Raw genomic sequence first — 17,363 nt, forward strand, 5'->3', positions numbered from 1 at the left:
AGAGAGAGAGAGAGAGAGAGAGAAAGAGAGAAAGAGAGAGAGACTGGCCATCCCTAGAGTAGGTAGGGTGCCCTAAGAAGACAATAGCAATTTTTAGAAATAAGCACAATGACCCTAAATTCCTTATGTGAATTAACATACTGATGGTTAGAATAACTGATGCCTGTTAAAGACAAGAAAAATAAATTGGATCAGAATTTCTAATCTTTTATTCTAACTTTCTTGCTTTGCCCAATATTGGTGTCTTGAGTTTTCCTTGAGTATGCTACCTACTAAGAGGTGCTTATATTTTATTTCATGTTACTTGGGACCTTTACTTTCAAATAAAAATAATGCAATTTAAAATACCTTTTGAAATTAAGGGACAATAAATTGATATTCCCAGGAATACAGTACATTTTTAAATTTTATTTTAAATTAATTTTAAATTATTATTTTAAACATATTTCTAACAATAGCCTCACTCTATTATTTGGATACCAAAAACCCATGTTTAAAGACTAAAATAAACTCTTTTATAGTGCCTACAAAGAGCTAACACCTACAGAAATGTTCAAACAATAAGAAACATAGTTTAAAATTCAGATCTCTAAGAATGGTGACAACAGGCTTTTATAAAATTGCATAGGAACACCACCTAGTTAAAGAGTTACTTTGCATTGGAAATATATATTAAGAGACCATTCAAAGGACTTACACAAAGTATACTATATATTGAACTTATTGTTATGAATTCTTTTTAATTACTCTTTTGTTTTCTGCACTAAATGTTATACTATATCCATGTGTACATTTCCTTACATATACACATGCATACTACATATACACATACAGAGCCAGAATCTATGTATAAGGGAGGGTTCAATGTCATTTTATGTATTTTTGGAACTTTACCTAGGACTAGCTTGTCTAAGTTGTTAACTTTTTATTACTGTATTTTTAAATCATGTTTTTTTTTTTTTCTCCTAGAGACTGAATCCAGGGCTTTGTGCATGCAAAATACAAGCTCTGAGCCATGACCTCAGCTCTCTAGGCCTTTGCAAGAGAGCATTTTTTGGACTAGAGTTGGATCATAAATTCAAAGACTTGTATACAACTCTGGTTCAATTTCCAGCACTCTCTTGGAAAGTCTAGATCCTTAGGATCAAATGTCCTCTTCTGGCTTCTGTGAGCCCTGGATATGTAAGTGGTCAGTATCCATATATGAAAACAAGCACTTAAGTGTGTATGTGTGTATATATACTTTACATGTATATATACTTTATATATATATTTTCCAAGTTCATGACCACACCTTCTTCTGCATTCCTAACATTTATGTAAATGATTCTTAGAAGTACCCACGTCTACTTTTACTCATGATACTTTTGTGTATCAAGACCAAAATTGTGAGTTTCAATATATCTGTGATAATAGTGGCATTTTAAATTTTAACTTAGACTATTCTGCCTTTTGAGATGGAAATTACGATTTATAAAAATGTTATTCAATGGTATATTTTTTTTTCTGTTCGTGTTTTAGAAGTCAAGTACATGGGAAGCTGCCAGTGAAACACGTCCACATCTATCTTTTAAGTTAAACCATGCTTGTCCTGAGATATAAGACATTGTAGAAAATGATGTTATTTAGGCTGTGCCTTGGCCTGAGAGATTCTATTTTATAAGCAGCATTTGACTCCACTTTGAGGGAAAATGCAAAAGGCTTACTCTGTACTTTGATGGGCACATAAAGAGCACTCCAACGCCACAGACTGATGAAGGAGTTATTACCGTAAGTAAAAAGGGTGTTACCATATAAATTTATCAATGTAAACTGTGATCTTAAGAGCACATGAATGTGTTAAAGTCACATTAGGGAAACAAGACCTCAGAACATTTCCTAGCACACCAGAAAGAGGAAAGAGTGTAACTCTCTTACCTGGATCCAAATCACAAGAAACCTAACACAACCTGGCGACTTCCACTAACCTGTAATATGACTATGCCACATGTACATCAAGTGACTAACAAGCAGACAACTCCTGAATGTCCCATGAGCTTCAGCTCAGCTTAACTCTTACCATAGGCATAGCAGACTTGGTCCCCACTGTTGAAATAGGCTACTCAAATTGTCATCTGCCCAAGTGCCTATAGACCCATAGGAACCTGGTCCTCCCATTTACCTTTATAGCCTCCATGGTCCAGTGACTTGCTTCTGTAGTTTAACTCAGTGCTGAAGTTGGGTTCAACTCTGACTTTTGCAGCAGCAACCTGGGTACAGTGCCAGCTGGGTTATTTATCTTACTCCTGTAGAGACTCTTTTTGCATCCATATTAGCTTCAGGCTTCTGGAACTCAGGTCTCTTTAAACTGCGTAAACTCTGCTGTGACATCTTTAATTCTTTGTAGCAAACAGAAGGCATAGACCACATTCAGCGTAATGTATATGTATAATATGTGATCTGAGACTTAATATTAGTAGTTAAGATTGGAGTAAAGAAACATGCATTTGCTTCTGTTGTGTATCAAGGGAATTGAGACTCCTTGGCAAATTGCTGCCAAAGAAAGTAATGTAGCAGGTGATTTTATTATTATTCAACAAATTTTGGCATTGTGGAAGGACACAAATCTATTTATGTCTAACATCATTCTCATAACACCAATATTTACTTTTTATGTCAGAGATTACTCAAAAAAAGTATAGATTGGCTTACAGAATGGCCAACTAGAAAGAACATCACTAGGAAATCTACTTATAGACTCTTATACATTCTAAATATAGTTTTACCTACAACACTACTTTATTTGTAACTGAAATTATAGTTGGTTACATCCTTATTTATCTTCCTTAGCATATGGAAACATCTTTGAAGAAATGTTGTTTCAGGTTTCTTAGACTGTCCTCCCATATTTAGTATACCAATGATAGTTAAGACATGAATAAACCCAAAGAACCATGTCTATTCCATAAACAGAAAACTACTTAAGCAAGAAGTAAAATGTATTTAAAATTATTTATATTGCAGTTGACATCCATTATTTGCATTTTGCTATTTTCTTAAGTTGGGCATTGCTATCTGGTCTTGTTTGGCCCTCTGGAGCACAGTGGTCTTACCTCAGCATCCTGAAAACTGAAGTTACAGGTAAATACCATTGAATCCCATTCATTATCTCTATTTTGGTCAGAGAACAGAAAAAGTTTCTGTTGATGGTTTACTGTTGAGGACTCTAAGAAACACTTCTGTGCTGGTTCCCATATCTATCAGTTATCAGCTGTGTGACCACAACTAGATTACAAGAATTCTATAAGCCTCACTTTTATAAATTCCTAAAATGGTGATAATAATGATTAACACCCTCATATGATTTCCCCAGGCACAGTTCCTAAATGCAGCAAAAGTCAAGAAATATTGGCTGTCATCATCATGACCACCATCAGTAGCAGCAGCGGCAGCAGTAGTGTCTGGCTGGATAGTCCATCATTTTGTTCAATTGTAATCATATCAAGTACATTAATTATTGTCTGTTCAACAAACTTAGATCAACCCAAATACTCATTACCCCCCTGTTCTTGCCATTTTCCATTTGGAAACTTTTAATTCTACCATTTATCACTGCACTAGAGACTCTAATCCCAGAAGTGAGACAAGAAATACAGTTTTGGAAAGGAGGAGAAACATGCTGACATAGTGGATTGACTTGCTATCCTATTGTCAATATCCAGCACAATGCATGCTATTATGAAAATTCATAAGGCAATTCAGAAAGGCTGTGGGATTTCGGACCAAAACTATAAAACTTAGCAGTGTTTTGTATGGTAGCCACAGCCAAATATAAAATAAAATAAAGAGACTCAGCTCACAGTCTCAACAAAACCCTTAATATACCTAGACCTAAGTATAATACAGGCATGCAAGTATTTATGATCTTAGATGCTGCTCAAAGGTAGCCAGATGGAGTGGAAAAATGGGATATATGTCATAGCCAGAGAGGACATACAAATAACCCCAGCACTCAAGTCAAGAGGTTGATTTTTAGAATGAGTTAGGCTACATAGTAAGTTTCAGGGGTATTTGGAAGAGTTTGAATGAAGGAGAGAGGAGAACAATGTAATTACACTGTAATCTCAAAAAAGAAAAAGAAAAAAGGAGAGAGAGAGAGAAAGAGAGAGAGAGAGAGAGAAAGAGAGAGAGAGAGAGAGAGAGAGAGAGAGAGAGAGAGAGAGAGAGAGAGAGAGAGAGAGAGGGAGGGGGAGAGGGAGAGAGAGAGGAGGGGGAGAGGGAGGGATGGAGGGGGTAAATGGCAAACAATGAATTCTTCTGCTGTAGTTGGGGTGCTTGTGCTCTTCTTGCAGGCATCCTCTACCTGGTGAACTTCTAAGCTCGAAGAAGTGGGGCTTTGGAAAATGATTAGATAACTCTAGTGGAGTGCATGAATGGGATTTCAAAAGTGTCTCTTTTTAAGAGAAGACTGACAGGGAACCCTTACTTTCTCCAATCAATAACAGGAGAAAGGAGTAGAGGAGGAAGAGAAGGAAAATAAGAGAACATTTATTGTTATAGAAGTGACAAAAACTCAAAACAATATCGTGTTGTTAAGAAGGAGGTAGTCCACCATTTAGTCCGTCATTTTGTTCAATTGTAATCATATCAAGTGCATTAATTATTGTCTGTTCAACAAACTTAGATCAACCCAAATATTCATTCTCCCCCGTTCTTGCCATTTTCCCTTTGGAAACTTTTAATTCTACCATTTATCACTGCACTAGAGACTCTAATCCCGGAAGTGAGACAAGAAATACAGTTTTGGAAAGGAGATTACAAGAATCTCTATTCTTGTAATATGAGATTTCATATGCTTCTTGTGGGAATGCAAGTATTCAATCCATTTTGAAACATGGCTTGTCTATATCCAGTATAGAACTTATAACATAATAACCATTCTTCCAGAACTAGAACACACAGAAATTCTAGCACCAATAGCAGAAAAGCAGCACCGCCTCCAAAAGTCAAGGCATTTAAAAAAGGAAAAATGTTGAAAGAATATTGTTCATTAAAAATGATGGCAAAATTATGATACATACAAAGAAAGAGGAGGTTCATGTGTAACTGAGGCACTTGCAGAATCTAAGTGGAACATAGCTTATTTGGCAAAAGAGATAATCTTATAACTTAATCATATCATTCAATATGACAGCTTAAAATGCCATATTCAGACTGGTAAAAGAATGTGAGGAGGAAGAAGAGAGGAGGAAAGACATTTTACATTATATTAAAAGTTTAATGTACTTTTAATAGAAGTGAAGTTACAGGTAAAATTATAAGAAACATATCTGGGACTTTCTAGTGCTCCCCAGCCCCCACTGCTACATTTTTCTATTCGTTCTCCTGGCCCTCTAGACTTCTCTCCTGTCTCTTACCATACTTAATCCTGCCCCTGTTTTTCCTTCCTCTCCACTCTCCCACCTATTCCATCCTTCTGTCTCCTGTGATTATTTTCTTCTCCCTTCTAAGTGGTATTCAAGCTTCCACACTTTGGCCTTCCTTCTTGTTAAGGTCTGTGAGTTATATCATAGGTATTCTAAGCTTTTGGGCTAGTATCCACTTATCAGTGAATACACATCATGAATGTCCTTTTGAGTCTTGGTTACCTCACATAGGATGATATTTTCTAGTTCCATCCATATGCCTGCAAAATTTGTGAACTCCTCATTTTTAATAGTTAACTAGTATTTCGTTGTGTAAATTTACCACATTTCTGTATTCAGTCTTCAACTGAGGGACATCTGGTTTGTTTCTAGATTCTGGTTTTTATAAATAATGCTGTTATGAATATAAAAGCTCCAGATGCCAGAGATGCAAGAGGCTCCTAGGACCCAATGAGTATGTCTTTAGCCAAAATGCCCAACAGCAGGGAGATAGAACCTGAAGAGACCATCTCCAGTAGAGAGACATGGCCCCCAGTGGAGAGATGGGGCCACCCACTCATCTCAAATTTTGTAAACCAGAATTGTTCCTGTCTAAAAGAAAATCAGGGACAAAACATGAAGCAGAGACTGAAGGAAATGCCATCTAGAGACCGCCCCACCTAGGGATCTGTCCTATGTGTAGATACCAAATGCTGACACTATTGCTGATACCAAAATGTGCTTGCAGGCAGGAGCCTGGTATGACTGTCCTCTGAGAGGCTCTGCCAGCACCAGACTAAGACAGATGCATATACTCACAGCCAACAATCAGACTGAGCCCAGGAACTCCAATAGAGGAGTTAGGGGAAGGACTGAAGGAGATGAAGGGGGTTGCAACCACATAGGAAGAACAATAGTGTCAACTTACTGGACCCCTCAGAACTCCCAAGAAATAAACTAACAGCCAAAGAGTACACATGGAGGGACCAATGGCTCCAGCTGCAGAACATACTGCATATGTAGCAGAGGACTGCCTTATCTAGTCTTAGTGGGAGGGAATGCAATTAGTCCTATGGAGGCTTGATGACCACTACACAAGCTGCATCCAAATAAAGCTTAGCCCCAGAGAAGGGGGGTGCTAGAAGGATGCAGCAGGCATAAGTAGGTGGGTGGGTGGGGATCCACCCTCTTAGAAGCAAAGGGTAGTAGGGCATATGGGGTGGGGATTTTTAGAGGGGAGACTTGGAAGGGGAACAATATTTGAAATGTAAATAAATATAATAATTAGTTTAAAAAACCATATCATATGGATTTCAAAAAGTGTCTCTCCCAGCTATGTCAAGTTATACAGAAAAACACCACCCTATCTATAGTTCTCTCAATTAACAATCAGATGTGTACCCTTCCTGTTCAGTTTTTTTTTTTTTACTCTGTATTCCAAGGATCCAACCCTCTAGGAGAGAAATAAATTGTCTACCACGAGGCTGGAAAATAAGATTGTATTTGAAGGAACAGTTACCAGAGAGAAGAATGATGTCTTCGGAGTGTGCTAGAACAGAGACTGCCTGAGGCAACAAAAGCTTTCTGAGGTTATAACATTGCACCCCAAAAGAAAATAATGATCCAGTCAAAAGCATGAGTCTAGAAATGTTACTCAAAATAGATGCTAACAGCTACATGGAAATGATGGCATTTATGGAGTTTACTGGTGACTTCAGAAAAATATATTGTGAATTTAAAACTAAATGTATGGTATTTTAATTACATTTGTTGAATTTAGAAAAGTAAGGTGATTAAAAATCTAAGGAGGAAACCAAGGCTATTACTGTGTAGGCAATCTCAAGAAGAAAAAGGCAAAGAATGACAATTAAGACAAATTCATAGGGGGCTGAAGAGATGACTCAGAGGTTAAGAGCCCTTGTTACTCTTGCAGAGGACATGGGTTCAGTTCCCAGCATGGACATTGTGACTCAATTATAACTGCAATCCTGGGGATCTGAATTTCTCCACACTCTTCCAACTGCCATTAGGCACCAGGTACACATGTGTTATAATGCATACATACAGGCAAAGCATACACCTGAAAGAAACCATTTATACATAGTAAAAATATAGATATACATACATGATGCCTATGTGTATACATTCATACATATATTAGGAGAAGCCACAAGATAGGCCAGGAGAACCCTTCCTAGAGGCCAGGTGACACTGTAGTAGATTTACACATGCATACTCCCATTTCCATGATCTGCTATGCAAGAAAGTCAACCATGTCCCTTACTTTAGTCAAATCTCTGGATAGCACTCTAACTCTATAAACACAAAGATATCTTAATTCTGTAAAGTGTAAGCTTTATTTGGATGCAGCTTGTGTAGTGGTCATTTGCTTAAGTGGCAAGCATTTTGACACTTGACAGAGGGAAAAAACGAGGGAGATGATAGAGCCACGGCATCAATGCTCGCTGTTAAAGTGCCTCCATTCAGTTGAGAGTTCAGGGATGGTCTGTAGTCATCTCATTAATTTCTGATTGTGCTGTTTTGAAAGAGGAACATTTAAAGGACTCTGATATCAAGATATTGTCTCAAAATACAGAGGAGCATTTAATTTACCTATATATTTATTTATTTAGAGACTGTAGTAGATGACTACTGAATTTACATCATTACCACCCTCTAGTCCTCTCCCTCTGTTCTCGCTCTGGCTCCTCTCCTGTCTCTCCCACTCCTTCTCTAACTCATGACCTCTTCTTTAATTATCATTTCATAGATACATGTGCCTGCATATTTATATTAACACAGCCATCTGAGTCAATTTGGTATCGTGCGAATGTCTATGTGTTTAGAGCTGACCACTTGGCACTGGATAACTTCTCAGGGGTCTCACTCCTGGGGACTAGTGACTCTTCTCAGCAGTCTTAACTGCCTGCAGCTCTTCATTACACAATGTAACTTTTAAATCAATGATAAAATGCTCAAGGCAACACAATTCATTAGCACTATTCATTTAGATTGGCTGTGCAGAAGATACGTTTGAGAGCCAGGAAGATTATGTTGTCCTCGTGTGAATTAGGAAGTCTGCCCCTTAGGTTTTTGAGATATTAGAATCAGCTATATAAAAATTTCAATTTTAACAGAGATTGCTAACTTTTTAAAGTATTTTTAATCACTGCTATACTAAATAATACAAACACAAGTCAAGAAACATTAAATTTGATTAGTTTACAAATTTTCTAGTCTTGAAAGATATTAGATTTATTTTTAAGTAGTTTGGAACATAGACTTTAACATATAACCTTAATTGAATAGGATTCATATTTAAAGATCAATAACTACCTATAGATATTTTCTATACCAAACCATCATGTACCTTCTCAAGGCAAGAAAAATAAGGAAATCGATAGGTCACATGAAAGCGCATAACAGAAATTAATTTATGATGTTTAGAGACGAACATCAAGACAGATGATTCCTAAATGTTTGTGTAATCATAGACATACTAATGAAATTTAAAAGAAAGAAAAAGGAGAGAAGTAAACATAAGACTTAACATTTCACCTTAAATATTTCCCTTGTTAAAAATTCCCCCCTCCCAAATATTCTCAATTGAACCAAAAGGTTAGAAATTGTTTATGGGCAATAAGCACATAGATGACTATAATATTATCCATTATATTTCTTCATCTTAATCAACTAATATCTCTTTCATGAAACTGCTTGAATAAATATCCTTGCAGAAATAGTGAAATATTCTATCCAGTATAAATAGTGATGTGGACCTAACTTCAAACATTCCCAATTTAGGTTAGCTGTGAATATGGTTGCTGAGCAATTAAAATTATAATTTTCCTTTAACACAAAACAACAAAAGGATGGAGACACCATGGTGCCTTACATACGACGTCTGATGAGCAAACAGAGTGACATCTTGATGTTCATGCTATTTCTTCCAGTGAAAGGGACAAAATGAAGTGATTTGGGGGGAAGACAGTAGCTGAACCAAGATATTTTAAGCAGATTTGAAAATAAACTGTAAAACCCAGAACCAAAAGCTCCAACATGGACAAAATCTTCCTTGTACAATCCTAAGTGAAACCAAATTAATGACCTTACTCATGGAGAGAACAGGAACAACATGGAAGTACTTACCGCAGAAAGTAGTAGGGTCAGGGTGTATTGCATGCAAGCATGGAAATACCCTCCCCACTTTGCACAACTGACACATGCTTCCAAAACCCAAAGGAAAAGCCATTGTAAGGTGGAGGGTGTTCTTTTCTTGTCATATAATCTGGCAAATTATTTGATAGCTATTGTGAGTACAGTCATAGTTATAACCACACAAAAATGGCTGAGGAAAGGCAAGGTAAACCTTTAAAATATATGTTACTGAATAAAATACTAGGTTAAATTAGTAGTGGTGGCAGAATCATAATATGTGTCATATATACATATACATGTGTATGACAAAACCAAGGCTGTGTGGCCATTGCTGACTTTCAATGATTCTTTTGAAATGGCCTCTCCTGCATGGAGTTTTAAGCTATATCACATTAAACAATTCACCCATAAAACATGGTTCTCAATGTCTTTGGGAGTACTTATAAAGATGAAACTCGACTCTACCCAAGACTTTCTATCAGTGAAGATAAATATTCTATGAGATTCTCAGGGAATTCCAAAACCTGATTCCCTAAATATTTTCATCTTTGAAATAGAACCGAAAGAATTGTGCATAGCAGCATTTAAAAGAGGTTGTATATGGTGTGCACACCACTTTTTTTGTAGGAATTTGCTTATATATATATACATATATATATATATATATATATATATACGTATGTGTGTGTATACATACGTATATACGTATGTATATACGTATGTATACACACACACGTATATATATATATATGTATATATATATATATTGACTATATTTATAGTCAATTTACCTTTCTAAGTAATCTGTTAAATATAGATGCTTCAGAACAATGTGATGCATTAATGCATATGGGAGAGTTTGCATCCTGCTCATTAGTGGACTAGACTTAGGTTCTTCAGCACAGTGAAAAAAAAGGGAGGCTCACACACTGGAGCTCTGTGAAACAGAGGTGATGTGGCCACTCTAATGTTATTACTCATCTGATCCAAGGCTGGCTGCTTTGTTTCCTTCCCATGGAATTACTCCCTATTAGACTTGAGAATGAACAGACGTTTCTGGTTTGATTCTGGTAATTTCATCATTTGAGAAGAAAATCAGTTTCCCAGGAAAAGTATCATTTGTGCAATTATTAAATCACCCACAATTCATACTTAGGTTGATAGTCTACCAAGTTCATGGAAGTATTTCTCACTATGTCTACAATTTTCTGCCCTTTTGACTCTAAGGTATTCGGTATACTTTTATGCTTCTGCAGAGATGAAGTGAAGTCACTTCATTAAATTTTCGTCAATAAGTAACACAATGTCTATCTACCTTTGCTAAAAATTTGGTAGTGGGATTCATAATTTGTTCCCTAGAAAAGAAAAACCATGATATTCCTTTATTTTTTATGAAGAATACAGTGAGGCAAATTATTTTTGGTATTATTAGAATATTTGTCATTATGTATTGAGGAAAACATTTTCATTTTAAATTTTTTTTTTTTTTCTTGGTTTTTTGAGACAGGGTTTCTCTGTATAGCCCTGGCTGTCCTGGAACTCACTCTGTAGACCAGGCTGGCCTCGAACTCAGAAATCCACCTGCCTCTGCCTCCCAAGTGCTGGGATTAAAGGCGTGCGCCACCACCGCCCGGCTTAAATTTTAAATTATGATTATAGTGCTGATAGGATTATATTAATCAGCATGAATATAATAAGCATATAATTTGAATTTAGGTTTATTTTCATACACTACGTAGCTTTCATCCCAAGACTGACTTTAACATCTATATATTTTTAAGCTCTATTCATTATCATTGTTGTAACTCTTTTTTGTTTGTTTGTTTGTTTTTTGTGTTTTGTTTTTTTTCGAGACAGGGCTTCTCTGTGTAGCCCTGGATGTCCTGGAACTCACTCTGTAGACCAGGTTGGCCTTGAACTTAGAAATCCGCCTGTCTCTGCCTCCCAAGTGCTGGGATTAAAGGTGTGTGCCACCACTGCCCAGCTTTAACTCTTACTATTAACTCTTAAAATTAGAAATTGTGTGTGTTTAGACATATAAACACATATATGTACAAACATATATACATATACACACAAATACATGTATATATATACATATGCACACACATACACATGCACACACAGCTACATATACATGGGTTGGTAGAGAAAGAATGTAAAAATGTATATATGTGGCTATTTAATTGCTATTTTAATATGTGTCTCATTTGAAGGACCTGAGTTCATCCTATTACTTAGCAAAAAAAAGAATTTCTTGATTATTTTTAATGTAGTAAAACACTATTCCTTTTGAGAGTCCTGTAAATGTAATTGAATGCTAAGACAGCTACTAACAGGATTAAGGAGAAACGATGGGTAGGCTTTCCTAAGCCAGTTAAAGCCATGGTGCTGGCCACTCCACTCAGTAATAAATCATGCCTGCAAGCTGGAAGCAGAAATACTCTGTAAGCATTTCTATCTTTCCCTGCTCATAAAAGGATGGGGACTCGGTCAGAGTAGGCTTTCTGATGAGAACAAACGAAATCTCACTCAGACTGTATAGTTAACTTCAGAACTGGTTTGCCTAGCAGAATCTGAGGTTTTGGTTTGCTTTGTTGTGAAATCTGGGGCAACATCATGGCAGGTGTGACATAATTAATTCTAAATGACATTAATTGTTATTTAATCCAAATAAAGAACATATCTTGCAAGCTCTGATAAGAGAATAGGACTAAAACTTTTAACTTGAATATCCCTGGAAATTGGCTTGTGCTCATTTAGCTATTATAATATAAGAGCGATAGAGAAAAGGGTGAGTAGGAAAATTACATGACTATAATCTGTTTATGGAGAAAGAAAATTAAATCTACTGTACTGGAAAGAATGTAAGTGTACAGTGATTCTACAAAGGTAAGTGTATAGATACTTGAGTGAGTCCGTAAGAATTCTCTGTGGTAGCTCCAGCTTGTCTTCAGCAACCCAGCCCCAGCTGCTACGTTATCATCAGTTGCCAAATAGGAAGCTTCTATGCTTTAAAAGGTCCCTGCCACTATAGACTGCTCTATTGCTCTTTTACTCTGTCTCTTTCAGTCACTCTCTCATGTCCCTGCAGCAAGGTGGCCTCCACACACACACACACACACACACCAATAAATTTCTTCCATAAGGTGTGCTGCATAGGGTAAGCTCTGCGGTTTACCTTGACTCCACCCTGCCAAGGTACTCTGTCACATTAATCTTAACAGCATGAATTTCCATTTCTGGAAGCATTACATACAAAAGTCATCTACGTTTCTAAATCTGTTTCAGTATAGGAGCCCTCTTGTCAGGTTCTACGTGTCTGTAGGCACTATAATTCTTAATTTTACATGAAAATAATTCAACATAAAACATAGAGATTTCCAGGTCATGTCACCTCAGTTTCATCATAGACTATATAACCTGAACATTTGATGGAGACAGTAATATTGGGGAAACATTTTGTTAGGGTCTTTAGAATATAGATCCCCTCACATTTCCTCACAAATTAGAGGGAAGGGAATCTGTGGTAAAGTAGCTGTATTGGCTTCGGTGAAAGTCTTGGATTTATTAATTGCCAGTCGTCTGACCAACTTAGCACATGCAACTATGCAGAAAGGCAAAACATACAAGTGTTGTAGAATTTCCGAGAAGATGGAAATAACACCATGCCTAAGAAGATCTTTCTGGTGTGCGTCCATCTTTCAAGCATCATCTATAATCACAACTTGAGGGCAGTCATTACCAACATGTTTCTGGAAGACTGAGAAGACAGGTCGTGTTCATAAATTCAGTACATTCATTTCATCCTTTTTTTTTTTTTTAACTGATAGTTCACCCTCTGTGCTCTCTCCCAACAAATGTCATTTTGAAATGCAAATAACTGAGTGATATTAATATAGAAATTACCCGTGAATCTGTTTCGACTTTAAGTAAGAAATAAATTTTAAAACGTGAACATTTAACGTTCAAGGCAAGCTAATCGCATGTCACAGCAGGTCATGACTCAGACATGTTCAGGAAACATTTCTTTTAGGAGGAAGAGGGAATGGTAAAAGGTATGTGGCAAAACAAATGTTGATTGAATAAGTATGACATTCGAATTCTTAGGTCTGTCTAGTCATCTAACCATCCGTCTAGCCCTATCTACTTCTACTTGTCACACATCCCTTGAAAACTATGAAGACCAAGGATATTTCCATGCGATTCTCCTCCTTCCCTGGAAGATGAGGCTTGTGGGTCTTATGCTATCCTTTGAGTGTTTGATGGTTAAAAGTTTCTCAGTCTAGCAGTGCAAAGCCATCTAACTCCTACAGATCATGCACTCATCTCTTCAAAGCTCTAGTTATGTTACATACAGACTAATGTCTGGCCAATCCTAGATTCTTCCAGGTAAAGAATATTATAGGGCTCTTTGTCAGAGGACTGGGACAGGTGGAGAGAGGCCACTCAGAGAATGAGAGGAACTATGACAATTTCTTTGGCTTTAGTCTAGATTTCAATGTCTTAATTTAGTGAACTAACAAGTTGCTTTTAGGTTTTCATTTAGGCTAAATATTGCTCTTTTTGGATGAACATGACAAACAGAATTTACAATATTTTTGCACCATTTTCCTAATTCCTACCATCAGAGATTTGTACTCAAGTAAAATAAATCTTTATTTCAAGTGAGTTGCTTTTACTTTACTCATTGATTCTAAACACATGTGTTTATCAAATTCTAATCATGAGGGAATTGGCAGCCATATCATAACAGCATTTATGAGAGAAATATGTACATATATTATAAAAGTTGGGACATTATAGGAAGTATGGTTTTAGATTAAGCATTCAAGAAAGTAGGGTTGTCAATCCCACGGGTCAATTTTCTTCAAAGGAAGTATAAGAATGATGTTCACTTGGAATGCTGGAGTGAAATGGACAATCTTGTGAGCCTTCATATTCTATTAGAGGCCAGCCTCTACCTGAAGCCCCCATAATATCCTGAGGGCAATATTCTGAGCTTTGTCTCTCACTAACTAGAGCACATCCCTACTAGAAGCCTCATGGACTTTGGATCCTCCACCAATAGAGTCGATCCTTATGCTTATCACAGATAAGGTCCACTAGGTCCTAGCTCTGAGCTCTGTTTATCAACCAATAGAATCCATTATTAGTGTAAAGATCACAGGTGTTTTGCTACTTTGCAAGAGAATTTCCCTGCAGGCAGCCCTAAAGCTTTGTGATGAGAATTGTTACATGGAGACTTTCCTCCCCAAAGTCTACAATGTTTAAACATTTAAGTAAACTAGGAGGTCAATTCCTAGAGGGCATGACCCAGTCCCTGCAAAGATGGTATTGTCTTGAGTTTCATTAGTCACCTCTCTTAGATTGTGTCTTCTTCTCACATCCTCCTTCCTGCTTGCAAAGGTCTTCCAACAAAAAATAACAGAAAAGTAGGTGGTGGTTCATGCCTTTAGTCACAGCACGGAGGAGGCAGGGGGAGGGAGAAGCAGAGGCAGAAGCAGGTGGGTCATTGTGATTTCGAGGCCAGCCTGGTCCATAGATTGAGCTCTAGGACAGCCAAAGCTACATACAGGGAAGAATCCTGTCTCAACACCCATCTCTCCCATGCACAAAAAGCAGTAACAGGAAGAAATAAAAGACAATAGCAATATTGCATTTGTTCCCCAGAAACTATTACTGAGTTTTCAGAGTCAGAATGTGTTATATCACGAAATAAAAAGTGGATTTTAAGTGAACGATCTAACACAAATTTAAATGATTTCTTCTTCCAAAATAAATTAAGAAGCTAGCCCCCTCTTGTTTCTATGGATTTCTTTCTACATAATGTAGATAGCAGTCTTATTGTGCTGGTTGTGTGACAGGGACTGGTTTCCCAATATTATTCATTCTAGGTAAGCACTCTGCCATCACAGAGCAATATCACTGTTATTGTAGACTAGCTGTGAACAGGCTGTGAGGCCTTGTAACCTTTCTGTCTTTGCCTCTTGTGTTGGATAGATGTATGTTAACTTGACACAGACATCACTTGGAAAGAGGGAACCTCAACTGAAAAAAAAAATTGTCTTCACCAGATTGCCCTGGGGGCAAGTCTGTGGTGCATTTTTTAAAATCAATAATTGATGTGGGAAGGCCAAGCCCAGTTTGCATGGTTCCAACTCTGAAAGAATTGTCCTGAGTCCTACAAGAAATCAGGCTGAGCAAGTCATGAGGAACAAACTAGTACGCAGCATTCTTCCATGGCCTCTGTTTCAGTTCCTGCCTCCAGCTTCCTGCCTTGAATTCTTTCAGTGATTGTGTGGGATTTGAGAATTGTAAGATGAAATAAACCCTTTCCTCACCAAGTTGCTTTGGGTAAGGAGTTTTTAGTACAGCAATAGAAGTCTAGCAAAGTTGGTTCCAAAGTTGCTCTGATTATAGGTGTGAGAATCAACCTAGGGAATAGATGTTAGGTTTTGTTTTGTAAAAATACTGCTAATGATCAGGAGGCAGGCCAAAATGCCCAGATTGTTAGAGAAAGGATGCCCCTAAGAGGGAAATTAACTGCACAAAAATCATACCCACTAGTCCAATTTTGGATCTCTGTGCAGGTTACCAGTGTAAAACATGATCTATTTATTATATATATATATATATATGTGTGTGTGTGTGTGTGTGTGTGTGTGTGTGTGTGTTGTTTGAGTGTGTATGTTTTGTGTGTGTGTGTTTTATGTGTGTGTGTGTGTGTAAGTTTCTAAGGAGTCCAGAAAGGCTTTGGATCCCCTGGAATTGGAACTAAGGGTAGTTGTCAGCCTCCAGATGTGGTAACTGGAAACTGCACTCAGATTTTCTTGAAGAGCATTAAGTGTCTTAATTATTGATCCACCTCTCCAGCTCACCAACCCAGCCACAAAACCTTTGACCAATAACCTGTCCCATTTGCAAAATGGATGGAGGCAATGATGGCACAGGACTTGTGGGAATGGCCACCTATGTCTGGTTTGACTTGAGGACTACGTCATAAAAGGGAGCCCATGCTTGACACTGTCCAGGAAACAGAGACTGGGTAGCACAGAGACCTAGGGTAGAAACAATTAGAACAAATAAAAAAGATCAAGTAAATGATTCCTTATGATATTCTGTTAGATTCTTAAATTCGTGCCTCATCCAGTTTTCATCAGAGAGGCTTCCTCTGGATGCAGATGGGAGTGGATGCCAAGACCCACATCCAGACATTATACAAAGAAAGAGCCTAATTGGAGATCTCCACTGCGTTTCTTCACTCAGAGCTCAGAGAATTCCATGCAAGAGAGGGAGGCATGACTGCAGGAGTCAGAGAGGATTGAGAAAACTCCTGAGTCAGCCCACTGAACTAACTAAGCAGGGGGAATATGGCCTCACAGAGACTGAGTGGGCAAGCACAGGGCCTGCACAGGTTCTCTACATATATATTGTGACTGTTAGCTCAGTGTTTTTGTGGGACAGATGTATCTCTGACTCTTTTGCCTGCTCTTGGGACTCTTTTACTCTTTTTGGGTTATCTTATGCAGCCTGTGTGTGAGGGCTTTTTGCCTTGCCTTATTATGTTTCATTTTATCATGTTTAGTTGTTGTGTCTTGGGGGGGTCTGTTCTTTTCTGAAGAGGAAAGTGAAGTGGAGGAGATCTGGGGAGATGGAAGGTTGGAAGGAGATGGGAGGAATGAAGGGAGAGGCACCTGTGCTTAAGATGTATTGTATGAGAGGAGAATCTATTTTCAATTAAAAAATAGTTTGAAAAAGAAAAAGGAAACATGACTGTTGCAAAGACGGTGCTGTCAAGTGGCTAAAGCATAAAATTAT

The 17,363-nt window shown here is 37.5% G+C and overlaps 1 protein-coding gene and 1 long non-coding RNA gene across 7 annotated transcripts in view; one reads left to right on the forward strand and one right to left on the reverse strand.

Moving 5' to 3' along the window:
- LOC116088236 overlaps positions 1–3,561 on the forward strand; it is a 76,644-nt gene extending 73,083 nt beyond the window's left edge. For all 3 annotated transcript variants that reach the window (XR_004117831.1, XR_004117832.1, XR_004117833.1), the window contains exons 6-9: positions 970–1,189; positions 1,522–1,770; positions 3,004–3,120; positions 3,353–3,561. This is a non-coding gene — a long non-coding RNA (uncharacterized LOC116088236). The remainder of the gene's footprint in view (positions 1–969; positions 1,190–1,521; positions 1,771–3,003; positions 3,121–3,352) is intronic.
- Kcnq5 (potassium voltage-gated channel subfamily Q member 5) overlaps positions 1–17,363 on the reverse strand; it is a 561,250-nt gene that overhangs the window by 315,081 nt on the left and 228,806 nt on the right. The gene's annotated exons all lie outside the window — the stretch shown is intronic.

This window comes from Mastomys coucha, unplaced genomic scaffold, assembly GCF_008632895.1.
Source record: "Mastomys coucha isolate ucsf_1 unplaced genomic scaffold, UCSF_Mcou_1 pScaffold14, whole genome shotgun sequence".
In the NCBI taxonomy this organism is placed as follows: domain Eukaryota; kingdom Metazoa; phylum Chordata; class Mammalia; order Rodentia; family Muridae; genus Mastomys; species Mastomys coucha.